General features: G+C 52.3%; 1 protein-coding gene across 5 annotated transcripts in view; it reads right to left on the bottom strand.

The window, feature by feature from the left end:
* Positions 1-431: 431 nt before the first annotated feature.
* The window catches only part of AHDC1 (AT-hook DNA binding motif containing 1), a 74409-nt gene continuing 65735 nt past the window's right edge, over positions 432-9105 (bottom strand). For all 5 annotated transcript variants that reach the window (XM_017856405.1, XM_017856403.1, XM_017856406.1 and 2 more), the window contains one exon: positions 432-1079. The gene's annotated coding sequence lies outside the window, so the exon portion shown is untranslated. The remainder of the gene's footprint in view (positions 1080-9105) is intronic.

The raw sequence follows: 9105 nt of genomic DNA, 5'->3' as shown, positions 1-9105 counted from the left end.
TCCAGAAGCAAGAGCCCCAAACTCTGGCCCATGATGGAGGTTCCTCAGGGAGAGGAAACCCAGGATTTGGGGAGACCTTGGACTTGGATAGAATATAGGGTCTCAGAGGAGACCCAGGACCTAGGACAAAATGAAGGTCCAAGAGGCAGAATCCCTGGACCTGGGACTGAATGCATGATCAAGGGCCAGGATGTCCTTGGTAGCAGAGTGAGGAGCTCAGAGGTAGGGGAGACCCAGGGCCTGGAGTAAAATGGGGAGGAACCTAGATCCAAGGGTGACCAAGATCTCAGGCAGAAGGGAGAACTCAGTGGCCGGGAACACATGCAGGTATTTCAACTCCTCTGGAGAACCAGTAGCTGGTGACAAAACCCAGCGGTGTCCCTTCCATGGCCCTCCACCCTCACTCCCCCTTTCACAAGACACAAGGTTGGTTTTTTTTTTTTTTTTTTTTTTTTGCTTTTTTTCATTTCTTTTTAATACAAACTTGGATCTTTGGGTGTGTCCTGCCAACAGAAAACAACAACAACAACAACAGAAGAGAAAACCCAAAAGAGTGAAAAATAAGAAAGAAAAAAAAAAGCTCCCGCAAGAGGTTCTTCTCCCTCCCCCCCACCATGCGAATTTGCACACCACGGGACCACAGCAGGTTTACAGAATGCAATATACAATCCACGATTTATAATAAAACAGTATATACAATAAATAGGATATTGTTCATTTTTGTCAAACGACCTGTAGATAAATTTCTCAGTGCATACTTGCAGGGGCTCTGGACACCTCGGGGCCCCGCTCGCAACCTCTTGCACACGCTCGCTCTCTCGCTCTCTCTTTTTTTTTTTGTCTTTTCTAAAACTGTGTTTTGTTTTAAGTTTTGTACATTTTTAAAAAGTATTTACAATTGCTGGTTTTGTGCAGAAAGGGCTCACCTTCGGCTTCTGCGTGGAGGAGATGGGCGGGGGGGTGGAGGGAGATGGGTCTGCAAGGGGTGTAGGGGGCAGGGTGGGAGGCAGAGGGGCAGGCGCTCCTGCCAAAGGACGATGTGGACGCTGGGAGGGATCTTGGCGTTGGTTTTCTGAAAGCTGCAAAGAAACACAAGAGAAGAGGCAGGAGTGAGCGGCAGGCATCGACTGCTCTGAGATCAGGGAAGTGAAGAGGGAGACCCTCACCCAGCTCCTCCTAGGATTCGTCCGGGAAAGCTACCCATTATTCTTTCTCCTGAAAACTCAGACCTGCCTTCTCTGAGCCCAGTTTACCCATCTGTAAAATATGCATGTCCAAGCCCCAAACCACAGGGTGAAGCAGGTGCTGGTTGAGGAGTTGGGGTTCCAGGCAGTGGAATTTGTTAAGAGCTTGGGCTCTAGAATCAGACACAGCTGAGTTCAAATACCAGTGCTACCCTTTAATAGCGCTGTGACCTTGGGCATGTTGTTGGACTTCTGTGAGCCTCAGTTTGCCCATCTGTAAAAAGAAGATACCTGAACTACCCCACTGGTTTGTTGGGAGGACTCAGTGATATAGGCAGAGGAAGCCTGGTCCTTAAGTGCATAATAAATTATACTGATTACTATTCATTATTATTTTTCTGGGGCAGTTGGGCTCTCCAATCCTGCCTCCTCATGTCATGATGAGTTTAGTATTCCCCCAACTTAGGCTGTTCTGAGGAATGACATCATGGGCAGGGCAGGGCCTCAGCACACAGCACAGGTGTGAACCACTGCTTTTATTTCTTCTAAATCCAATCCTCTTCTTACCAATGCCATTTTGTTCCTTAGAGAGGTGAGGTGAGGAGGAAGTCTTTCTCAGTGAAGGAACAGAAACTGCCCAACACAATGCCATCTGTGTTTGGCTTAACCCTGCCTTCCTGAAGCTCAGACACTCCCAAGTTCCCAGTTCCTCCCATCGCCACACACTCGAGATTGGAAGTACCCCTTTTTCCCAGACAGTTCTCATTACGCTTGCGGGGCCCTGGGGATCTGACTTCCCTACCCAGACCCCCAGCTTGGCTAGACCCTCTGGATTCACAGCTCTGCTAGGGTGAGTGAGAAGGTCCCCTGAAGGACAGGGTTGGGCTCGGGACTTCCTAAGAGCTCCAGTCATTAGCCTGGTCCTTTCAGACTTCTGTCCTCCTCTCAGAGCCCCGAGACACACATCTCCCACCCTCAGTGTGCAACCATCTCCATCCGAATTAAGGGGCGAGGAGAGGATGCTGAAGCGGCCTCCTCAGGTTCCTTAGGAGCCCATCAGTCCTCCCCCACACCAGCAGGAACCAGGCGGCGACAGAAAGCCTTTCCTCCCTTGTACTTTCTTGGCTTCCCTTTCTACCAGAACCACATTTAAATTCTGCTCAGCCTCGGCTGCTGTCTGCTGGGCAGTCAGCCCCAGGGACGACTTTTGTCCTGAGGCTGGACTTGCCAGGACTACCCCAAGGTCCAGGGGAACCAGGTGGGCTCCTGCAGAGGCAGGGCAGCACCCCATTCTGGTGGATCAGACCAGGTGGCAGGCAGAGGCATGGGAGAGGAGAAGAGCTGCATCTTTGTTAAGCTGTCAGGTCGCCTGCAGTTACAGGAGGATGGAATACTAGCCGTAGGGGCAAGCGGTGTGCCTGGGAGGGTGACAGCTGTGCTGCAATGGGGTGATAGGTAGAAAAGCAGCTCTTGGGGCAGGGGCTGCTGTTGGGATGAATGCAAGCTCTCCACAGTCAGGTGGTAAACAGGCTGCAGAGACAAGAGGGGTGTCTATTAGGGAGCAGAAGGATTTTATCTGGGGTAACTGCTTGAGCCAGAGGGTTGGGGGCATCTATCCAGAGGACAGCTCTATTGCGGTTGAAGAACAGTTGCCAAGCTAAAGAACCTCTGTTGGGGTGTTGGGTGACAAGGGAAGGGGACTTCAGGATGGGCTGTTCCAAACCACTGGCAAACTGATATTGTCCAATGCCAGCCTCCTCTGCTCCCTCCAAGGGCCCTGGGGCAGGCTGGGAGCCTCTGCATAAATCCCTGCACCCCACCCCACCCCGGCCCTTAGCCACTGCCAGTGACCCTCTCTAAGCCAGGTCTCCATGGTGATCTCAGCCCAGCAGGCGGCTCCTGCCAGAACCATTCCCGCGGTGCCTGCGGCCAGGCAGCAGGAGGCTTTCTCACCCTCTGCTAAGCCGCCCATCGCGTCTCACCTTCCTCCTCCCACTACCCTCCCCAGCTTTCAGGACTTGGCCAGCCAGAGACTTTGGCAGAATCTTCAGGATGGGAGGGAGTGGGGGAGGGGGGAATCAAAGCCCAAAAGCCCCAGGGTTCTCATGGAGGTGGGAGGAGAACTCTGTGGCTGTGTGGAACTCTGACCTCACCAGGTTCAGCTCTCCACAAAGCAGGACCAGACTAACACGCAGCCCAGTGCTAGGCACTGGGGACAAAGCAGAGACCAAGACCGATCTGGTTCCTGTCCTTGAGAGGCTCGCAGATAGAGGGGAAAGCAAAGCAGACCCCAAACCAGGTAATTACCATGCAGGGAAATGGTGGCTGTGCCACGGAAGGTCCTGGGGAGGCAGGTAACCTGGTTGTGGCAGGAGAGACTGTGGCTCTTCAACCACTACTGAACACTGCCCAGCACATGCTGGGGCCGAGACATGCGCTGACTGAATGACAGAGCGGGGACTGACCTGAGTCTGGTCAGCATGCCAAGGTCCAGCTCGGGCCTCGCACACCTTCAGAACACCTCCTTATACCACCCTGTTACCATAGCTACAGTACCCTTGTCATCCTGACCTGGCTCCTCCAGGGCAGCAACCTGTATGTGGTACTGCTGCACACCCAGCACTAGCACGCACCAGCCCCCAGCACACCAACCACTGTTACGCAGACTTCACCTTCTAGTGCCTGCGTGACACACAACTGCAGAGTCACATTCCTCTGAGTCCTCACGCTCCGGTGGTTTCACCATCTGAGGTGCCAGGGCATTAAGTGGTCTCTGCCTGTCAGGGGGGGCACTGGCAGCACTGAGGGACAGCTGAGCAGAGATTCAAAGTGCTGCAGAGCACATATAAATCAGGTTGTCCAGAGAGGGCTGCTCTCCTCCAAAAAGGAATCTATATTTGTGCTTTCATTTAAGCAACCAGCAAACATTTATTCACGCCCACTGGCTGCCAGGACATGAGTTAAGGTCTAACCTCTACTCTCTGGTCTCTACTCTCTTGAAAGGGTCCAATGTCAAACAAGGCAGTAGAGCAGAAGGCAAAAAGAGTGCATGAAGCCGGGCAGGGTGGTTAACGCCTGTAATCCCAGCACTTTCGGAGGCCGAGGTGGGTGGATCTCTTGAGGTCAGGAGTTCGAGACCAGTCTGGCCAACATGGTGAAATCCCATCTCTACAAAAAAAATACAAAAACTGGGCCGGGCGCGGTGGCTCACACCTGTAATCCCAGCATTTTGGGAGGCTGAGGTGGGCGGATCACGAGGTCAGGAGATCAAGACCATCCTGGCTAACACGGTGAAACCCCGTCTCTACTACAAATACAAAAAATTAGCCGGGCGCAGTAGCGGGTGCCTGTAGTCCCAGCTACTCAGGAGGCTGAGGCAGGAGAATGGCGTGAACCCGGGAGGCAGAGGTTTCAGTGAGCCGAGATCACACCAGTGCACTCCAGCTTGGGTGACAAAGCGAGACTCCCTGTCAAAAAAAAAAAACAAAACAAAAACAAAACAAAACAACAACACACACACACACACAAAACTAGCCAGGTGTGGCGGCACACACCCTGTAATCCCAGCTACTTGGGAGGCCAAGGAATGAGAATTGCTTGAACCCGGGAGGTAGAGGTTACAGTTGAGCTGGAGATCGCACCACTCCACTCCAGTCTGTGGTGACCACTGCAAGACTGTCTAAAAAAAAAAAAAAAAAAAAAAGTCCATGTGAATTGAGAGACTGATTTCCTTGTGACCCAGAGTAAACTCCCTTCCCCTCTCTGGGCTTCAGTTTTCTTTTCTTTTTTTTTTTTTTTTTTTGTTTTTTGGAGACAGGTTCTCACTCTATCACCCAAGCTAGAGTGCAGTGGGCACAATCATGGCTCACTGCTACCTCCACCTCCCAGGCCAGCGATCCTCCCATCTCAACCTCTTGAGTAGCTGGGACTACAGGCCACACATCACCACACAATGACTAATTATTTTATTATTATTATTATTTTTTTTTTTTTGAGGCAGAGTCTCACTCTGTTCGCCGGGGTCTGGAGTGCAGTGGCCGGGATCTCAGCTCACTGGCAAGCTCCGCCTCCCGGGTTTACGCCATTCTCCTGCCTCAGCCCTCCGAGTTAGCTGGGACTACAGGGCCCGCCACTTCGCCCGGCTAGTTTTTGTATTTTTATTTTATTTTATTTTATTTTTTGAGACGGGAGTCTTGCTCTGGCCGGCCCAGCAGGCTGGAGTGCAGTGGCCGGATCTCAGCTCACTGCAAGCTCCGCCTCCCGGGTTCACGCCATTCCTCCTGTCTCAGCCTCCCGAGTAGCTGGGATACAGGCGTCCGCCTCGTCGCCCGGCTAGTTTTTTGTATTTTTTAGTAGAGACGGGTTTCACGCGTATTAGCCAGGATGGTCTCGATCTTCCTGACCTCGTGATCCGCCCGTCTCGGCCTCCCAAAGTGCTGGGATACAGGCTGAGCCACACCGCGACCGCGCCCGGCCTTTATTTTATTTTTCATAGAGACAAGGTTTCATTATGTTGTGCAGGCTAGACTCAAACTCCTGAATTCAAGCAATCCATCTGCCTTGGCCTCCCAAAGTGCTGGGATTACAGGTGTGAGCCACTGCGGCAGCCTGAGTTTCTATTCTATAAAATAAGGGAGTTGAACAGGTGATGGGAGAGATCTTCAGGCACTGGGATGGTGCCCCAAAGACAAAGAGTCAGAGGCAAACCACAGAGGCTCAAAGCCTGATCCATCCCTGTAACATTTTTAGGCAGCCAGGCCTCTGAGTCACCTCCATGTGGAGAGGATACTGCTTCTTGGGGGCTTAGCCCACAACTGGTATGCAGAAGTACCGTTAGAGAGGTGGACCTGGAATTCACTGAATTATCGATGAGGCTGGGATTACAGGTGCGTGCCACCATGCCCAGCTAATTTTTGTAGTTTTAGTAGAGACAGGGTTTTACCATGTTGGTCAGGCTGGTCTCGAACTCCTGACCTCATGATCCACCCACCTGGGCCTCCCAAAGTGCTGGGATTATAGGCGTGAGTCACTGCTCCCGGCCTGAGAATTTTTTCAAATGTGTGTCCACTACTGACCAGAGGTGCTCCTTAAACTCTAGCTCTGCCAGCCATTCCCTCCTTAAGGTTCTTTCCCTGTCCCTGCAGCTGTGGGGCAGTAGGACCAAATGGGGTTCCCCAGCCTTGTGTGACCCTGTGTCTCTACTAGCTCTCAGAGCCTCACATTCCTTGCCTGTCCTGGGAGGAGGCTAGCTTCACCTCCTCCATCTCTCTCTTTCTCTCTCTCTCCCCCTCTACCCTGTGGCTGGAGATGCCATAGGTAAAGACAAGTGTTCCTGACAGGTTTGTGTCGGACACGCAACTGAAGTGGAGGCTGAGGAAAGAGCAAGAACCATGGAACCAGGCAATCCCCAGGGGCCCTTCCTGGCTCTACCTTCCGTGCTTCAATGACCAGGTGGCTCTGAGTCCTCAGGCGAGGACCTTTCCCTCTCTGTAAACCGGAGGGATTGTGCTTGGAGACATCCATAGGCCCAGTGAGCCCTGAAAATTTGAACTGGTTTATTTACACACCCCGTCCCTGCCCTTCTATTAGGAGCACTTTCTGACGACAGGGTGAAATTGTCCCATCCTGTTCCCCAGGGCTTAACCTTTCCTCTTAGAATTCTCCCTATTCTACATGCTTTTCTTCAACTCAAGTTTAAAAAAAAACAAAAAAACCTGAAATGTCCCAGGCATGATGAGACACTGGGTGGGGGAGGGGAGGACGGTGCCCAGAGATGAGTAATCGCCCTAAAGGAGTTGATGGCGTGGCAAGGAGGGCATTCCCAGGAAGGGCTGTCACGGATGCAGAAAGGGTGAGAGATTAATTGGGCCTGAGAAGGACTCTGGAATGCTTCTTGGAGGAAGTGATGTCTGAGTGAAAGATAGGAACTGACAGGTGGGAGATGGGGTAGGAAAGGGCCACCCAGGCCAGGAACAGCAGCAGCACAGGGCACCTTTGGGAGCCAGCCCTCCCAGAGCTCCCTCCTGTTTCCACACATGCTCCTGGCTGTTAAGGGAGGGTGTGTCTGAGGAAGATCGGGGCTGGAAAAAAGGTTGGATGCCAGGACGGAAGCCTGGAATACCTTGAATACCATACTGGGAAGCTGGGCCTTTATTCTGTAGGCAAGGAAGGAGGCTGGAGAGGGAAGGATGCAATCAGAAGGTGTAGAGCAATGGAGTCACAGGAGCAGATGTGTTTTAATCAATTCATCCAATAAATATTTTAGGGACTCCAGACACTGTGCATCTAAAAATGCTAAAAAAAAAAAAAAAAAAACCAAGCACTTTGGTGGCCATAATGGGGAGAATGAACTGGGGCTGGGGTGGGGACATGCCTGGAGCAGGGAGGGAGCTGGGCCAGAAACCCAGGGGGCTGAGCTAGAACTAAAGCCTCTGAAGTCTCAAATTCGTCAAGGCCCATTCCCTGCCTCCAGGAATCTCCTGCTGCCTGCCCTGCTCACAGTGGTTTCAGAGGGTGGTCCCTGGTCCTTCTCGTGGGAGTGTCCCAGGCCCTGCTCTACAGAATGATGCTCATGTGGAGGATTTTTCTTTTTAATTCTTATTTTTTTTGAGACGGAGTCTTGCTCTGTTGCCCAGACTGGAGTACAGTGGTGTGATCGTGGTTCACTGCAACCTCTGGCTCCTAGGTTCAAGCAATTCTCCTGCCTCAGCCTCCCACGTAGCTGGGATTACAGGCACACACCACCACACCTGGCTAACTTTTGTGTTTTTAGTAGAGACGGGGTTTGACCATGTTGGCCAGGCTGGTCTCGAACTCCTGGCTTCAAGTGATCTGCCCGCCTCAGCCTCCAAAAGTGCTGGAATTACAGGCGTCAGCCACTGTGCCCAGCCCATGTGGAGGTTTTTTTTTTTTTTTGAGATGGAGTCCACTGTGCGCCCAAGCTGGAGTGCAGTGCCAGTCTCAGCTCACGCAACTCCGCCTCCGGGTTCCACGCCATCCGGCTGGCTCAGCCTCCCGAGTTAGCGTGACTACCAGGCCGCCGCCACCTTGCCGCTAGTTTTTTGATTAGTAGAGACCGGGGTTCACCGTGTTACCAGGATTCTCGATCTCCTGACCTTGTGACGCTCCTCAGCTCCCAAAGGCTGGGATACAGGCTGGCTTGAGCCACTGCGCCCGGCCTTGTTTTTTTTTTTGAGACAGAGTTTTTGCTCTTGTCATCCAGGCTGGAGTGCAGTGGTGTGATCTTGGCTCACTGCAACCTCCGCCTCCCGGGCTCAAGCAGTTCTCCTGCCTCAGCCTCCCGAGTAGCTGGCACTACAGGCACCTGCCACCATGCCCGGCTAATTTTCGTATTTTTAGTAGAGACGGGGTTTCACCACGTTGGCCAGGCTGGTCTCGAACTCCCCACCTCAGGTGATCCTCCCGCCTTGGCTTCCCAAAATGCTGGGATTACAGGTGTGAGCCACTGTGCCCGGCAAGGAGGTTTTAAACAAACACCTGTAAAAGGCTGCAAGCCCTGTGGGGGCAGGGCACTGCCTGTCTTGCTCAGTGATACCCTAAGAACTGGATACAATGCCTGTCCCCAAGCAGGTCACTAGCTCATGTGTGTGAACACAGAATTCATCTACTTCCCCCTGCCTTCCAGCACAAACACAGTGCACTATGGCAGCAAAGGTTATGCTGACAAAGATGGCACAACTGCCAGGGGAAAAATCATGACATATTACAGTCACGAGAAAATATTTTTCATATTTGCAGTGGGGGAGAGGATTGGTGTGCATAACTGTGATGACAGGGTTTCTAGCTGAGCCAGGTCATTTTGTCCTTGGGTTCCCCAGGGAGGACTCGGCCCAATTGCTAAAGCAAAGAACTAGGTGCTATCACAAAGCCTCCCCCAAGGCCCCAAATCCACACTAGAATA

This window comes from Rhinopithecus bieti, unplaced genomic scaffold (assembly GCF_001698545.2).
Source record: "Rhinopithecus bieti isolate Rb0 unplaced genomic scaffold, ASM169854v2 scaffold_41082, whole genome shotgun sequence".
NCBI classification, from domain to species: domain Eukaryota; kingdom Metazoa; phylum Chordata; class Mammalia; order Primates; family Cercopithecidae; genus Rhinopithecus; species Rhinopithecus bieti.
Note: the sequence above shows the minus strand (reverse complement) of the source record. Positions and strands in the feature narration are given on the sequence as shown.